At 41.2% G+C, this 18,950-nt stretch overlaps 1 long non-coding RNA gene and 1 other non-coding gene across 2 annotated transcripts in view; one reads left to right on the top strand and one right to left on the bottom strand.

The window, feature by feature from the left end:
• Positions 1–18,950, top strand: part of LOC143773298 (uncharacterized) — a 78,921-nt gene that overhangs the window by 46,661 nt on the left and 13,310 nt on the right. The window contains exon 2 of the long non-coding RNA XR_013215133.1: positions 7,223–7,378. This is a non-coding gene — a long non-coding RNA (uncharacterized LOC143773298). The remainder of the gene's footprint in view (positions 1–7,222; positions 7,379–18,950) is intronic.
• TRNAE-CUC (transfer RNA glutamic acid (anticodon CUC)) lies at positions 10,121–10,192 on the bottom strand. The gene has a single exon. It is a non-coding gene; the product is annotated as a tRNA-Glu (tRNA).

Below are 18,950 nucleotides of genomic sequence, written 5' to 3' on the forward strand. Positions count from 1 at the left end.
CGAAAAGATCATTTTTGTGAAAAAATATGATTTTTTATTTTTACGGCTCTGCATTATAAACTTCTGTGAAGCACTTGGTGGGTCAAAGTGCTCACCACACATCTAGATAAGTTCCTTAGGGGGTCTACTTTCCAAAATGGTGTCACTTGTAGGGAGTTTCAATGTTTAGGCACATCAGGGGCTCTCCAAACGCAACATGGCGTCCCATCTCAATTCCAGTCAATTTTGCATTGAAAAGTCAAATGGCGCTCCTTCCCTTCCAAGCTCTGCCATGCGCCCAAACAATGGTTTACACCCACATATGGGGTATCAGCGTACTCAGGACAAATTGTACAACAACTTTTGCAGTCTATTTTCTCCTGTTACCCTTGGTAAAATAAAACAAATTGGAGCTGAAATAAATTTTGTGTGAAAAAAAATTAAATGTTCATTTTTATTTAAACATTCCAAAAATTCCTGTGAAACACCTGAAGGGTTAATAAACTTCTTGAGTGTGGTTTTGAGCACCTTGAGGGGTGCAGTTTTTAGAATGGTGTCACACTTGGGTATTTTCTATCATACAGACCCCTCAAAATGACTTCAAATGAGATGTGGTCCCTAAAAAAAAATGGTGTTGTAAAAATGAGAAATTTCTGGTCAACTTTTAACCCTTATAACTCCCTAACAAAAAAAAATTTTGGTTCCAAAATTGTGCTGATGTAAAGTAGACATGTGGGAAATGTTACTTATTAAGTATTTTGCGTGACATATGTCTGTGATTTAAGGGCATAAAAATTCAAAGTTGGAAAATTGCAAAATTTTCAAAATTTTCGCCAAATTTCCGTTTTTTTCACAAATAAACGCAAGTTATATCGAAGAAATTTTACCACTATCATGAAGTACAATATGTCACAAGAAAACAATGTCAGAATCGCCAAGATCCGTTGAAGCGTTCCAGAGTTATAACCTCCTAAAGGGACAGTGGTCAGAATTGTAAAAATTGGCCCGGTCATTAACGTGCAAACCACCCTTGGGGGTGAAGGGGTTAAGGAGACACTGGATTATAGCTATTGCCTGATTCATGCTGCCTAAGGCCTCTTTCACACTAGCGTCGTGCACTGCACGTCGCTATGCGACGTTGCGGCGCACCGACGCTAGCTGTGAAAGCGCCGCACAACGGTGGCAGCGGATGCAGTTTTCCAACACATCCGCTGCCCCATTGTGATGTGCGGGAAGGCGGGGACGGAGTTCCGGCCGCGCATGCATGGTCGGAAAAGGCGCTCACGACGCACCAAAAAACGTTACATGTAACGTTTTTTGGTGGCGACGGTCCGACACAACACGACGCAACCGTCGCACGACGGTTGCGACGTGTGGCAACGCGTCGCACTGCGTCGCTAATACAAGTCTATGGAGAAAAAACGCATCCTGCAAGCACTTTTGCAGGATGCGTTTTTTCTACAAAACGACGCATAGCGACGTGCAGTGCACAACGCTAGTGTGGAAGTAGCCTAATAGCCTAAACCATGTATAGCATGAATCAGAGCATTATTGTGGGTTTATGCAAAGCTCTGTCTAACTTATTAGCTTTTAACAAAATTCATTGGATCAGATAAATGGTCCAGGAGCGGTGCCAAACCAATGTCCTTCTGTTTATTAACCCCTTCACCCCCGGAGCTTTTTCCATTTTTTCGTTTCTGTTTTTCGCTCCCCTCCTTCCCAAAGCAATAACTTTTTTATTTTTCCATCAATATGGCCATGTGAGGGCTTATTTTTTGCGGGACGAGTTGTACTTTTGAACGATACCATTGGTTTTACCATGCCATGTAACAGAAAACGGGAAAAAAATTCCAAGTGCGATGAAATTGCAAAAAAAGTGCAATCTCACACTTGTTTTTTGTTTGGCTTTTTTGCTAGGTCCACCAAATGCTAAAACTAACCTGCCATTATGATTTTCCAGGTCATTACGAGTTCATAGACACCAAACATGTTTAGGTTCTCTTTTATCTAAGTAGTAAAAAAAAAATCCAAAATTTGCTAAAAAAAAAAAAAAAAAAAAAAAAAAAATTTGCGCCATTTTTTGATACCCATAGCGTCTCTAATTTTCGTGATCAGGGGTAGGGTGAGGGCTTATTTTTTGCGTGCCGAGCTGGCGTTTTTAATGATACCATTTTGGTGCATATACTTTCTTTTGATCGCCCGTTATTGCATTTTAATGCAATGTTGCGGCGACCAAAAAAACATAATTTTTTTTCTCGCTACGCCATTTGGCGATCAGGTTAATCCTTTGTTTTTATTGATAGATCGGGCGATTCTGAATGCGGCGATACCAAATATGTGTAGGTTTTTTTTATTGTTTTATTTTGATTGGGGCGAAAGGGGGGTGATTTGAACTTTTATATATTTTTTAGTTTTTTTTAATATTTTTAAACACTTTTTTTTATTTTGGCAGGCTTCAATAGAAGCTAGAAGCATGCACAACTTGATCGCCTCTGCTACATAGAGGTGAAGCACAGATCACCTCTATGTAGCAGAAATGCAGGGTTGCTTTGAACGCCGACCACAGGGTGGCGCTCAAAGCAGTTTGCCATAAACAACCATAGAGGTCTCAAGGAGACCTCTGGTTGTTAACGCAATGCATCGATGACCCTTAATTATGTGACGGGGTCAGCGGTGCGAGCACCTCCGGCCGCGCGGCCGGGAGCGCTAGTTAAATGCCGCTGTCAGCACTTGACAGCGGCATTTAACTAGTTAATGGGCACGGGCGGATCGCGATTCCGCTCGCGCTCATTGTGCGCACATGTCAGATGTACAAAACAGCTGACATGTCGTGGCTTTGAGGTGGGCTCACCGCCGGGGCTCACCACAAAGCGGCGGTTCTGCCAGCTGACGTACTATTCCGTCAGCTGGCAGAAAGGGGTTAAAGTTCTATTTTTAAAGTGAACAGAAGTTTCAACAAACTTTGCATAAATCAGTAGTACAGAAGAATGTAAAACTCTGTAATATATCTCATCAGATTCGGATTGTCCACTTAACACACATTTTTCCTCTTTCATTCCCCTGACATCTGAACTTGTCATCCACTATGAAAATCAAGCTCAAATCTGTCTCGCTGAAATAAGATGGACTGCAGTTGTCACAGGACACGGCCCATTATACATTAGAGTGGAGAGTAAGTGGAGGAGCAGAGAGAGGAAACAGGCAGAGATAAGCTGCTGCATGGTGCAGAGCTCTCGAACAAACATTTTACCTCAACTTGAGCTTGATTCAAATCAAGACACCTCAGCTCTGCTGTATATTTTCCTCCATGTTGCTGCAGCTCGTCTCTATGCGCTAAAAAATGAATGAAGGGGAGGAATCCATTTCTGTGTGCTGTTCTTTGTAATACAGAGATTATAACAGATAGTATCCTCAGACCAACTCCCAGTGAATTGCCACTTAGAGCTAGAGCATGGAAAGGGGAAAATGGGTGAAGATGCAGGATGCAGGGCATATAATAGATAGTTTGTGGATGCAGCTCACTTCATCAAATACATGTATTTTGTTTAATCTGGTTCCTTGGAAATCCACTCCACTGTGCATGGATAAGGCTTGTCAAGTATCAATCATCTTTGTTCGAAGTGATGAAAAAGGTTTTCAATCCAGCAAAGTGAATTAAAAGTAAAAAGTGTGACTTCACTAAAATAGCACAGGCATAAAAAAATATCTGACACGTTTCAAGTCGGGCTAAGTCTCTTTGTGTCTCTACGTGTCTCTTCGTGAATCTGGAGCATCTGATGAGTGGTGTGTGCCTCCATGCGCTATGCCAGAAGTCTCCCTCCAATTAGGTACTGAAATGAGATTTCTGGTGCAGGTTAGACGAGCTGTCGCATCACGACCTGCTATGCCCGTCTCACCACAAGTCCACCTATTTTAGCACAGCTGCTAGAAACTGAGTTGTGCCTAAATTTTGCAACTTTTTAAAGTGTTTACGCCAAAATTTTGGCATGAAAGCTTTGATGTATGGGACCTAGGTGTTACCCAAGGGTTGATAACACAGATTCACACGATTCACCATAGATGATTGCTACACCCTCCATATAGAGTTAGCTCTGTAAGGATTACAAAGCATGCCAGCCACACTCTCCCAATTAAGTTAAAGGGTTATTCTTGTAACATTTATCACACAGCAAATTATCAGCATACGTCTTATTAAAGGGGTTGTCCTCTACTTGGACAACCCCCTTTCAATATGGATGTTGTTATAAAGCAGCTATACTCACCTCCCATGCCAGATTTGATTGGGTACAGAGCTCACGTGACATAACAACCTCACGTGAACCCCAGGAACATGAGTGCCGGCACCTGAGGTGGGTATAGGTGTTTTTATTATTACAGGGGCAAACATTCAGATTGAAAAGGGGTTGTCCTAGTGTTGGAAAATACCTTTAATAAACAGATTTAGCCCAAGATAAGGTTTTAATCTTGCACTTTTGCGTCTTTTTATCATCTGCTTCTGCCTCTTCGAGAACCTAGCTTCACAGAGCTTACCAGTCCTCTTCTTATCCCTGCAGCACCCTGCTACTCCTCAGTGCTGCAAGCCTCTCTGTCTGTTCTGTGATGTGTGACTATGTAAACTGTTACTCACTATGGTCACTCAGGGTGTTCCTTTTCTTAAAAAAAAAAAAAAAAGTGAATAGATGGCTGGAAATTTTATCTATAAGGATGAGGTGTGCAATGATTCTTTTCAATATACAGTAGTGAATATAACCAAATGTTTTACTAATGGCAGGTCTCATTTACATTCATTATTATTTTCAATGTATCTAGAACTCAACATTTCATTGGTCGTTCTTAGGAATCATCAAGCTCCTTTCTGGATGCCCAGCGTAATCGAATCCAAGCCAGCTCATAACTGATTGCCTAAAAAAATCATAAAAGCTGCAATATGAAACTATAAGACTCTCATTATTTACTGTATTTGTAAGAACTGCATAATAAGCCCAGCGCAACATAGAGCGGACCACACCACTACTGTGCCGTGCGCTATCCAATCTATCGTTTCCTGCATCTTTGTGGCTGCTGTAAAAAAGCTTTTAATGACAGAAGATCAGACATGATGGTTCACACTAACATAAGCACAAAAAATATTTCTGCCCTGTTTTGTGTCGGGGACCTTTCGCATGTTTGGCAAGTGTGATAACTACTACACTACAGAAACTCTCAATTGTTTACTGGTTTCCTGACTTGAGCTGGGATAATGGGCTAACATGTACGTTCAAAAAAATTGAGTTAAAGGGGATATCTGCAGGGATTGTCTAACAAACAGGCAACCGCTGCATGTGTTGCTGCTGTCGAACAGCTGCGACACATGGAGCCGTGGGGACTCGAACATATTTTTCGAGCACGTTGAAGGCACTTGGTTAGCACCTGAGCGTGATCAGATAACACCTTATCCGAGTACATTCGCTAATCACTTGTCAGAGAGGCCAGTCTTTTATTGTAGTGATATTCTCTTGTATGACTAACCCCCTCACACAGAAAGCAGCAGCACTTTGTGTACCTACCCTGGAGACCGAGTAAGGGGGCAAACACCTTTAAGTCACCACAGAGGGGCCACAAATGTTGGTCATAGTTCAGGCACCTCAATGGCTGTTTCATGTTGTCATAGGTTTCTATCGTGTGGACTGTATAATCAACTGGAATTGAAGGTAGCGCACTGACATAATGCAGCAAGATGGCCTTTGGGCTGTTTTCGAGCCTCTATTCCTCATGATTATGACTGGATTAGAAACATGTCAATATGCTAAGAAACTAAGCTAAGAAATGCTAAAACTGTATACCTTACACAGAGAGCATTTATAAAAGTAGGTGATGCAACTGTGATTAGGATTACGTCACCGGAGCTGAGTTGGCGTTTTTTAATCGGTCGCCCTAAGATGATAGAAGACTGAAGGCTCAATAAACTAAATAGATGATGTAATAGGCGAGCTACTAACAATGCAATAATGATGAGGAAATAATAAAGCTACAATTTTTCGATAAACCTGCATGAAAGGTGTCATAATTAGAGATTAGCGGATATGTTCGTCTCCCTGCTTATTCGGCAAGCTATAGCGCTTACCGAATAGCTGCATCGGGAGCTCGGATACCTGGATTGCTCCGGCTAATCAGCTATCCGTTTCTGCAAGTGCATGTGTCGCGGAGGTTTCACTGTCATAGCACATACATGGAGAGCCCAGCAAACAGACTCTCCATACATGTGTTGTGAATGTCACACAACCGTGATATACGATGCTGCGGCGCCGAAGAGCTGATTATCGGTAGCGCTCCGTGTATCCAGGTTCCCCATGCTGCTATTCGATAAGCGCTATAGCTTGCCGAATAAGGAGGGAGCCGAACATATCCGCTCCTCTCTAGTCGTAAGTAATTACAACCTCCCCTGGATCTTGAAAGTTAGAGCTAATGAGCAAATTTAAGCATCATATTCGTTTTCAGCACCAAAAAAATTAGTTGAGTTCAACTGTTTTAGTCTCTGAACCAGTTTGGCTGTAGAACAGTGAAACGGGTTGAAAGGTCGTATTTTTGGTGCGCATGTTGGCATGGAAGCCACGCCAAAAACTGCCTAAAAAAACTCTGATCATACTCTGAAGCAGTTCTGCATTAAAATCCATTTTTAAAAAGGAGTGTAAACATACGGCAAAACTGCATTTAAAAAAAAAAAAGTTTTGGGATGGGATTTTTGGTGAGTTTTGACACTATATTATTTGTTGGAACGTTGTTGTTTTTTTACGAGCCTTAGCATACCTTAAGAATTGTCATGTTGCTTCTTTTATCAGTCTTACCAAAACAATTGGAAAAAGTCTAATCATCTCTTCTTATTGTAAAGAACATGAATCTTGTTCAGAGTATTTACATTGTTTTTTATGCGATTTTTGAAGCAAAATCTGCTCCCGAATGTACCGTAAAAAGTAAGTAAAATGTTTTATCCACAGAAATGCCCTTCCAAAGAACTTCACTATATGACACACCAAATGACTGGTGTATGAGTCTCTTCCCCCAGCACCACATGTGCTTTGTTGATGAACCTGCCATTGTTTTAAAACAAAGCCAGTTAAAACCAGTGGTCTTGATTGCTACATACTGTATTCCAGTCCATTGTTGGAGCTGCCCCATTGTTTTCTGTTTCTGAAGCCTTTCTAAGGTTAATGCCTGAGTTGTCCTGCTGATTTAAAACTGTTCTTTTTTACCTTTTGTTTTGTAGATACAACATGTCACAAAGCCTCAGCTGCTTTTGTCATTCCTGCATTTTAAAAAGAGAAGTTTGAGGAACATCTACATATTGTTTCTACCTTTATCATGTGAAGCAGACATGACAATTACTGCTCTACAGAAACTGCACTAACCTCATTTTAAAAAGGTGAAAGCATGAAGTGATTAACTGCAAATCAAATTTGTTTGAAATGTGCACAAATTTCATAGTTAGGTTGAAGGAGGGCATAAGTCCATGGAGTTCAGCCTATAGCCTGACATGTTCATCCAGAGGAAGGCAAAAACCCCATAAGGCAGGTACTAAAAGTTCCGCATTAGGCTGCTTTCACACTAGCATCGGTACGGGGCCGTAGCTCTGCGTCGGCCCGACGTACCGACGCATACTGTGAAAAAAATGCCCGACGTGGGCAGCGGAAGCAGTCTTACGACGCTTCCGCTGCCCCATTGTAAGGTCCGGGGATTAGGGGTGGAGTTTCGGCCGCCCATGCGCAGTCAAAAATGGCGGACTAGACACAAAAAAGTAACATGTAACTTTTTTTGTGGCGGCGGTCCACCAAAACACAATGCAACCGTCGCACGACGGTTGCGATGTGTGGCAATACGTCGCAATGCGTCTGTAATGTTAGTCTATGGGGAAAAAACGCATCCTGCAGACAACTTTGCAGGATGCGTTTTTCTCCTAATCGACGCATTGCGACGTGCAGCAAAAAACGCTAGCGTGAAAGTAGCCTTAGGGGAAATATTCCTTCCTGACTCCACATTCGGCAATCAGACTAGATACCCGGAACAATGTCCCATCACAGAATCTAGTGCCCATAACCTGTAATATTATATTTTTCTAGAAAGCCATCCAGTCCCTTTTTGTATATTTGTAGTGAAGCAACCTTTACAATATCATGAAGCAGAGAGTTTCATAGTCTCAATGCTCTTACAGTAAAGAATCTATATTCTCACTGCTTGTAAAGTAAAGTATCAATAGTATCACTGCTCTTACAGTAAAGAATCCATAGTCTCACTGTAACATTACAGCAAGGCGCAGGAGCGCCACTTACACCCCAGCACCTTAAGGTCTCCAACCCATGGCCCCTTTTGCCATTCATGCAACCTGCTTTCTGCTACCGCCGCATACAGCCTGTGTGGAGCCTTGCTTATAAAGAAGTTCCCTGCTTTCAGCTTCATTGCAGCTGCAGCTACCCATCTACTAATATTGCCACAGGAACTCCACAAATAGCCCCATACTACCAGTAGTCCTAGGCAGTACCTATGTCACGTCAGACCCATCTGCGGTCCGTATACCACACGAGGCTCATCCTCTTACCCACAGAGCCTGCCAGGATTCGTTTTACGGCGCAACAGGAATATTGCGGTCCTTGAGCTACAAACATACTTTTAGTACTCCCACCTACTTTGAAAGACTATACTTGTGGTACCATAAGGAAAGGCCACCTGCCTATTATTAATATCATTTTGTAAGATACTCTTTATGCTACGAGGATACTATCTATGCTATACTACTATTCACCTTGCTAAGCGACCATTTGATAAAGACTCGGGAGGAGTCGAAACGTTGTCAGTTTGACTTCTGGTCGCATTCTGCATTGTTGAATGATATGTCTATAGCACTTCAATAAATTTCAAATTTTTCACAAATGATACACTTAGAGTGTGCGGTGTATTAAATTTAATCCTTCACTGACTGAGCGCCGGCCCTAACAGCAGAGCGGTGACGTCACCGCTGTGCTGTACTTTCACTTTCACTTTACGGCGCTCAGTCAGTGTGGGAAGCGGACGGCGGGGGACGCGAAGGTGAGTATGTAGTTTGGTTTTTTTACATTTTACACTGGTAACCAGGGTAAACATCGGGTTACTAAGCGCGGCCCTGCGCTTAGTAACCCGATGTTTACCCTGGTTACCAGTGTAAAACATCGCTTGTATTGTTGCTTTTGGTGTCAAACATGACGATACACGCCGGTCTGACGACCAAATAAAGTTCTGAACTTTGTTCAACGACCAGCGATATCACAGCAGGATCCTGATCGCTGCTGCGTGTCAAACTAAACGATATCGCTAGCCAGGACGCTGCAACGTCACGGATCGCAAGCGATATCGTTTAGTGTGAAGGTACCTTAAGATTTTACTGAAATAGTAAAAAAGCAATAACCTGTATACCATTGTGAACCTAAGGTCAGTCACTCTTACACTAAACTATTTTAAACTATTATTTAAAATTATTATTATTGTTATTATTATATATTTTTATAGCGCCATTTATTCCATGGCGCTTTTACACGTGAAAGGGGCAAATATAGACAAGTACAATAAACATGAGCAAAACAAGGCACACACAAGTAAAGAAGGAGAGAGGACAATTATGTATTCATCATTATTATTGCTCTCTCTCTCTCTCTCTCTCTCTCTCTATATATATACATACACGTACACAGGCAAACTTTTCCATTAAAAAATATATATAGACATCTATATATACATATATAGTTATATATAATGTAAAAGTGTCCAGATAAATAAACTATGTTTATTACTTATTTATCATTCTTGTTTACCATTAGATACATTTGTTTATGTAAAAGTATGCCCATATTTATATATGAGTCAAATAATAATCAATAATGAACACCTAAGAGAACAAAGCTTTCTTTGAAAAGGATAAATGATCTTTATTGATATATATTACAAATTATTTTCATTTTCAAGATCATAAAACACAAGAAACATTTCTTCTCAATAATAATAAATAATAAATATGATAGTTTATTTATCTGAACTAAAATAGAGGCAAATAAAAAAAGAAATTCCCTGACCGACATAGTCATTTATACTATTTTTGTGTTGTATATATTTATTTGATAAACTAAAGTAATATATAAAATTCCCTGACCGGGAATCGAACCCGGGCCGCGGCGGTGAGAGCGCCGAATCCTAACCACTAGACCACCAGGGAACGTGGTGGTGGAGTTGTCTAGTACCTGAGTAGAAAGCTTTGCAGTACATAGTCATTAGGCTGGTGACACATTGATGGTAAGGGTATGTGCTATTCATCACAGCCTCCATATGGACTTTATAGGAAAAAGGAAAATATCAAAACATGTTTCCGCCCGGTTTCGAACCGGGGACCATGTGAGGCGAACGTGATAACCACTACACTACAGAAACTTAAACCAAAAATTGTTTTTCCAACAATTCTCTCCGGAGATATCAGTGTCACATTGTACATTGTAATTCACACCGTGCAGTTTATGAAATTACAATCAGCTCTTATAGATGATTGTGATAACATCTTTGGTCTCCAAATGATGCGGAAGTCGATTTCTTATTTGTAAAATTTTCTTTTTACTTTATACAGGTTTAATAACAATCAGAAATAATCACAATAATAAAATACAGTGCGGTGGTGAAAATACTCCCAAAAATCAGCTACAAGAAATATAAAAATGGCACAAAAATTGTCATTAACGTTGGCACTGGAGGGTGTTATCAAAAGGGTTAAATGGCTTAGGGCCACTGATCTGACGCTGGCCTATATCAATATCAGTTCCTGGTATTAACCTAGTATCAAAGTGGGTAAGCGGCCATTGGTTGCTGATATGACTATCTTGTGTTTATATAGGGGCTATAAAGGTTACCCACAAAATATTAAGGTTTCCCCTATTTATATGAGGGGCTAACATTATTGTCACCAGGGGTCCCACCATGATCCCAAGATTGAAGTGTTTGTGATCCTCCTAACATTAATGTTCATTTCTCTGTCCCATATTCCAGTCTCATCTGCGTGTAGTAATAGGGGCGTCTGTAGCAATATTCTTACTATGCAGATTGCAGATAACACAGCGAGACCCTCAATAACCTTCTTCTGAACTTTTCATACATGTCTGCAGTCGAGTTGTCATTGTCTGATGAAGTTCTTGGTGTGAGTACTGGTACATAGAGACATCCATAGAAACACTGTCGGCGGAGCTCCACACTCGCAGCCTATTTATGGAGTCAGAGTAACTTTTCACACATCACCTTTAAAAAACACCAGCTACCTATTCACATCTGTAAAATTGTCTATTTGCCCCTTTTTGTGCTACTTGTTATATTTTCCATCGCAGCTTTTAGGTATATTAACATCAGGGCACATTGTTGAGATACATTCTGATTAATAGTGAACCTGTAGAAAAAACAAAAAATAAAATTTTACAAATGGAAAACTTCTAAATTAAAGACCGACTTCAGCATCGTGGTCTATAAAGCATTTTTCATTGCAGTAAGAGCAAATTATGGATTTTTATTGTAAGGACGTGATAAGATGCCGGTAAATTATTGGCAATAATAAATAAATGCATTTCAGCATCAGAATCTAGAGACACGAACGCCCTCATCTGCACACGTACACATTAACAAATCATTCTAGGACTCTTTGCGTTAGGAATTCTGTAAAAGTTTAATTCCATTTCCAAGTCTGTCATTTTACTAGAATAATAATATTAATATAAATATAGTAATTCCAGGGTGAACCTTGGCGTAGTCATTTATACTTTCTGTATATACATTTAACCCCTTCAAAACCCTATTGTTTTTTCCTTTCTGTTTTTGCTCCCCTTCTTCTCAGAGCCATAACTTTTTTATTTTTCTGTCAATATGGCCAAGTGAGGCTTGTTTTTTGCAGGACAAGTTGTACTTTTGAATGACACCATTGGTTTTAACATATCGTGTACTCAAAAAAGGAAAATGAATTCCAAGTGCCGTGAAATTGCAAATAAAGTGCAATTTTACAACTTTTTTTGGATTTTTTTTTACCATGGTCACCAAATGCTAAAAATGACCTGTCATTATGATTCTCCAGGTCAAGGTCATTATGAGTTCATAGACACCAAATATGTCTACGTTATTTTTTATTTAAGTGTTGAAAAAAAATAAAAAATTTGTAACAAAAAAAACAACAAAATGCCATTTTCCGATTTAAGAAGTTTATTAACCCTTCAGGTGCTTCACAGGAATTTTTGGAATGTTTAAAAAAAAATGCACATATTTCACAAAAAAATGTATTTCAGATCTAATTTGTTTTATTTTACCAAGGGAGAAATTTGTTGTACAATTTGTCCTAAGTAAGCCGATACCCCATATGTGGGGGTAAACCACTGTTTGGGCGCATGGCAGAGCTCGGAAGGGAAGGAGTGGCCTCAGTGAGATCACCGCTAGCACCATGAGAAATGTCAAAAGGACAGTTTTGCCTGGCTGGCTATCCAAAATACAGGGGAAGCCACGTCATTTTCTAAAAATGATTTATTTATTTCTAGTGCAGATGCTCGCTGATGAATTCTCCCATCATCCGGTGCTTGCTCTCATTGTTATCAGTGACAGCAGGCGTAGGATGATGGGATTATTTAAAGATAACAAACGCAGTTATACTCAGAAAGGACAGTATGTAGCCCTGAAAAGGACTTTTGACATGCGCCGTACTAGTACTGCTTTGTGGGAACTGAGTTCCCGCAAACCGCAGTACTAGTACGGCGGCACGATCGCGCGGTCTCACGCGGCCTCACAGCTGTCAGCTGTATATGAAAGCTGACACCCCGTAACAATGCCCACGATCAGCGCTAGCGTCGATCGTGGGCATTTAACCCCTCTGATGCCGCTGTCAGTAGTGACAGTGACATAAAGGGGCATCGTGCAGGAACGGGGGCTCTCTGCACTCTCCCACCAGAACAACGCGATGCGATCGCGTTGTTCCGGTGTTCTGGAAGGAGTCCCCGGATCCAAGATGGCCACGGGGCTCCTTCCGGGTCCTGAAGTGAGGTGGCTAGCCGGCGCCTGCTCAGAGCAGGCACCGGAAAGCCTCCTACACTGCCTGTCAGATTGCTGATCTGAAACAGTGATATGCAAAGTGTCAGATCAGTGATCTGATCTAATATAGTGATGTCAATCCCTGGGACAATGTTAGAAAGTAAAAAAAAAAATCCCCAAATAAAGAAAAAAATTTTTTTCCCAATAAATCCATTTATTTATGTAAATTAAAAAAAAATAAAAGTGCACATATTTGGCATCGCCGCGTCCATAATGACCCGCTCTATAAAACTATCCCACTAGTTAACCCCTTCAGTGAACACCGCAAAAAAAATAAATAAAAAACGAGGCAAAATAAAACTCTTTATTATCATACCGGCGAACACAAAGTGGAATAACACGCGATCAAAAAGACGGATATAAATAAACATGGTACCACTGAAAACATCATCTTGCCCAGCAAAAAAAAAGCCGCCATACAGCATCATCAGCAGAAAAATAAAAAAAGTTATATCTCTCAGAATAAAGCGATGCAAAAACAATTATTTTTTATATAAAATAGTTTTTATTGTGTAAAAGCGCCAAAACATAAAAAAAATGATATAAATGAGGTATCACTGTAATCGTACTGACCTGAAGAATAAAGCTGCTTTATCAATTTTACCACACGTGGAACGGTGTAAACGCCCCCCTAAAAGAAATTCAGGAATTGCTGGTTTTTGGTCATTCTGCCTCCCAAAAATCGGAATAAAAATCGATTAAAAAAATGTCATGTGCCCGAAAATGGTACCAATAAAAACGTCAACTCGTCCCGCAAAAAACAAGACCTAACATGACTCTGTGGGCCAAAATATGGATAAATTATAGCTCTCAAAATGTGGTGATGCAAAAACTATTTTTTGCAATAAAAAGCATCTTTTAGTGTGTGGCAGCTGCCAATCATAAAAATCCACCCAAAAAAACGCTATAATAGTAAATCAAACCCCCTTCATCACCCCCTTAGTTAGAGAAAAATAATAAAATTTTAAGGTTAGGGTTAGAGTTGGGGCTAAAGTTAGGGTTAGAGTTAGGGCTAGGGTTAGGGTTAGGGCTAGGGTTAAGGTTGGGGTTAGGGTTGGGGCTAAAGTTAGGGTTGGGCTTAGGGTTAGGGTTGGGGCTAAAGTTAGGGTTAGGGTTGGGGCTAAAGTTAGGGTTTTGGATTACATTTACTGTTGAGATTAGGGTTGGGATTACGTTTAGGGGTGTGGTTAGGGGTATGGTTGGGGTTAGGGCTAGGGGTGTGTTTGGGTTACGGTTTCAGGTAGAATTGGGGGGTTTCCACTGTTTAGGCACATCAGGGGCAGACATGGCATCCGATCTCAATTCCAGCCAATTCTGCATTGAAAAACTAAAACAGTGCTCCTTCCCTTCCGAGCTCTCCCATGCACTCAAACAGGGTTTCCCCCCACATATGGGGTATCAGCGTACTGAGGACAAATTGGACAACAATATTTGTGGTCCAATTTGTCCTGTGACCCTTGGCAAAATAAAAATTTGGGGGCTAAAATATCATTGTCGTTGAAAAAAATATATTTTTTTATTTTCACGGCTCTGTGTTATAAACTGTAGTGAAACACTTGGGGGTTCAAAGTTCTCACAACACATCTAGATAAGTTCCTTGGGGGTCTAGTTTCCAATATGAGGTCACTTGTGGGGGGTTTGTACTGTTTAGGTACATCAGGGGCTCTGCAAATGCAACGTGATGCCTGCAGACCAATCCATCTAAGTCTGCATTCCAAACGGCGCCCCTTCCCTTCCGAGCTCTGCCGTGCACCCAAACAGTGGTTCATTCTAAAAACTGCACCCCTCAAGGTGTTTAAAAACCACATTCAAAAAGATTATTAAGTTTTCAGGTGTTTCACAGGAATTTTTGTAATGTTTAAAAAAATGAACATTTAATTTTTTTTCACAAAAAATTTATTTCGGCTCCAATTTGTTTTATTTTACCAAGGGTAACAGGAGAAATTGGACCCCAAAAGTTGTTGTGCAATTTGTCCTGAGTACGCTGATACCCCATATGTGGGGGTGAACCACTGTTTGAGCACAGCAGAGCTCAGAAGGGAAGGAGCGCCATTTGACTTTTCATTGCAAAATTGACTGGAATTGAGATAGGACGCCATGTCGCGTTTGAAGAGCCATTGATGTGCCTAAACATTGAATCCCCCCACAAGTGACACCATTTTGGAAAGTAGACCCCCGAAGGAACTTATCTAGATGCGTGGTGAGCACTTTGACCCAACAAGTGCTTCACAGAAGTTTATAATGCAGAGCCGTAAAAATAAAAAATCATATTTTTTCACAAAAATGATCTTTTAGCCCCCAATTTTTTATTTTCCCAAGGGTAACAGGAGAAATTGGACCCCAAAGGTTGTTGTCCAATTTGCCCTTAGTACGCTGATACCCCATATGTGGGGGGAACCACCGTTTGGGTGCATGGCAGGGGAAGGAGCGCCGTTTGGAATGCAGACTTAGATGGATTGGTCTGCAGGCGTCATGTTGCATTTGCGAGCCTCTGATGTACCTAATCAGTACAAACCCCCCATAAGTGACCCCATATTGGAAACTAGACCCCAAGGAACTTATCTAGATGTGTTGTGAGAACTTTGACCACCAAATGTTTCACTACAGTTAGTAACGCAGAGCTGTGAAAATAAAAAATCTTTTTTCCCACAAAAAGTATATTTTAGCCCCCAGTTTTGTATTTTCCCAAGGGTAACAGGAGAAATTGGACACCAAAAGTTGTTGTCCAATGTGTCCTGAGTACGCTGATACCCCATATGTGGGGAGGAACCACTGTTTGGTCGCACGGGAGAGCTCGGAAGGGAAGGAACACTGTTTTACTTTTTCAGCGCAGAATTGGCTGGAATTGAGATTGGATGCCATGTCGCGTTTGTAGAGCCCCTGATGTGCCTAAACAGTGGAAACCCCCAATTCTAACTGAAACCCTAATCCAAACACATCTGTTACACTAATCCCAATGGTAACCCTAACCACACCCCTAACCCTGACGCACCCCTAACCCTAATCCCAACCCTAATCCCAACCATAAATGTACTCCAAACCCTAACCCTAACTTAAGCCCCAAACCTAACCCTAACTTTAGCTCCAACACTAACCCTAACTTTAGCTCCAACCCTAACCCTAACTTTAGCCCCAACCCCTAACTGTAGCTGTAACCCTAACCCTAGCCCCAACCCTAACCCTAGCCCCAACCCTAACTTTAGCCCCAACCCTGACCCTAGCCCTAAACCTAACCCTAATGGGAAAATGGAAATAAATTCATTTTTTAAATTTTATTATTTTTCCCTAACTAAGGGGGTGATGAAGGGGGGGTTTGATTTAATTTTATAGTGGGTTTTTTAGCAGATTTTTATGATTGGCAGCTGTCACACACTAAAAGATGCTTTTTATTGCAAAAAATAGTTTTTGTGTCTCCACATTGTGAGAGCTATAATTTTTCCATATTTTGCTCCACAGAGTCATGTGAGGTCTTGTTTTTTTCTGGGACGAGTTGACGTTTTTATTTGAACCATTTTTGGGCATGTGACATTTTTTGATCGCTTTTTATTCCAATTTTTGTGAGGCCGAATGACCAAAAACCAGCTATTCATGGATTTCTTTGGTGGGGGGGGGGCATTTATAGCGTTCTGCGTTTTGGAAAAATTGATAAAGCAGTTTTATTCTTCTGGTCGGTACGATTACAGCAATACCTCATTTATATCATTTTTTATGTTTTGGCGCTTTTATACAATAAAAACTATTTTATATAAAAATAATAATTTTTGCATTTCTTTATTCTGAGGACTATAACTTTTTTAATTTTTCGCAGGTGATGCTCTATGGCGGTTCGTTTTTTGCGGGACAAAATGACGTTTTCAGCGGTACCATGGATATTTATATACTTTTTTTTGATTGCATGTTATTCCACTTTTTGCTCGGTGGTATGATAATAAAGCGTTGTTTTTTGCCTCGTTTTTTTTGTGACGGTGTTCACAGGGAGCCCCCTCCCTGCGCAATGCTTCCCTATACCGCCGGAACACTGCGATCATGTTTGATCGTTGTGTTCCAGGGGTTAATGTGTCGGGAGCGGTCTGCGATAGTCAGCTGACACCCGGCCACGATCGGCCGCGCTCCCCACGTGAGTGCGGCCGATCACATATGACATACTATCCCGTCTGTGGTCATACGACGGGATAGTACCTTTGATGTCAGAAAGGGGTTAAACTGTTATTTTAAATTATAATTTTTATACATTTTTATAGTGCCATTTATTCCATGGCGATTTACTCGTGAACGGGACAAATATAGACAAATACAATAAACATGAGCAAAACAAGGCACACACAACTACAGAGGGAGAGAGGAAATTTATTTAGCATTATTATTGTTCCATAATATATATATATACTACATGGTGGCCCGATTCTAACGCATCGGGTATTCTAGAATATGCATGTATGTATGTATATATATAGCAGCCACATAGTATATAGCACAGGCCACGTAGTATATAGGAGCCATGTAGTATATAGCAGACAAACAGTACGTGACCTGTGCTATATACTATGTGGCTGCTATATACATACATACATATTGTAGAATACTCGATGCATTAATACAGGCCATGCAATATATAACAGTGGCCACGCAGTATATAACAGCCCAAACAGTATATAACACAGCCCACGTACTGTATTAGGCTACGTTCACATTTGCGGTCAGCGCCGCAGCGTCGGGCGCCGCAGCGGCGCCGCATGCGTCATGCGCCCCTATACTTAACATGGGGGCGCATGGACATGCGTTGTGCTGCGTTTTGCGCCGCATGGCCGCAAGCGTTGGACGCAAGAAACGCTTCAAGTTGCATTTTTTTTGCGTCCAACTTGCGGGCAAAAACGACGCATGCGGCGCAAAACGCAGCATTTTAGCGTGCGTTTTGCCGCGGTTTTGTTTGCATTGTGCGTTGCGGCGCCGACGCTGCGGCGCACAACGCAAATGTGAACGTAGCCTTACACAGCCCATTCAGTATATAGCAGCCACGTAGTATATAACACAGGCCACACAGTATATAACACTGCCCACATAATATATAGCACAGCCCATGCAGTACAAAACACAGCCCACATAGTATCTAACACTGGCCACGTAGTACATAGCAGCCACGTGGCATATAACACAGCCTACGTAATATACAGCAGTGTGGGTGCCATATCCCTGTTAAAAAAAATAATTAAAATAAAAAATAGTTATATACTCACCCGCCGGTACCCAGCGAAGCTCTGGCGATGCGCGCGCGGCTGCCACCATCTTTCATTCCCAGGATGAATTGCGAGACCACTAAGTCTTCTGGGTAATTTCGCAATGCATCTCTGGGAACGGAAGCTGGCGGCAGCCGCACGCCTCGACGGAAGGTGAGAATAGCAGGTTTTTAGTTTTTTTTATTATTTTTAACATTACATCTTTTTACATAGGCAGCATCAATACTAAAATGTTGGGGACACACAGGGTTAATAGCCGCGATAACGGAGTGCGTTACCCGCAGCATAACGCGGTCCGTTACCGCTGCCATTAACCCTGTCTGAGCGGTGACTGGAGGGGAGTATGCGGGTGCCAGGCACTGACTGCAGGGGAGTAGGGAGGGACTAATTAGACTGTGCCCGTTGCCGATTGGTCGCGGCAGCCATGACAGGCAGCTGGCGAGACCAATCAGCGACGCGGGATTTCCGTTACAGAAGTTGAGGACAGAAAGATGGAAGTACCCCTTAGACAATTATATATATATATACACACACATACACAGGCACACCTTTCCATTAAAAATATATATATAGACATCTATATATACATATGTAGATATATATAATGCAAAAGTGTCCAGATAAATAAACTATATTTAT

Source organism: Ranitomeya variabilis, chromosome 5, assembly GCF_051348905.1.
Source record: "Ranitomeya variabilis isolate aRanVar5 chromosome 5, aRanVar5.hap1, whole genome shotgun sequence".
NCBI classification, from domain to species: domain Eukaryota; kingdom Metazoa; phylum Chordata; class Amphibia; order Anura; family Dendrobatidae; genus Ranitomeya; species Ranitomeya variabilis.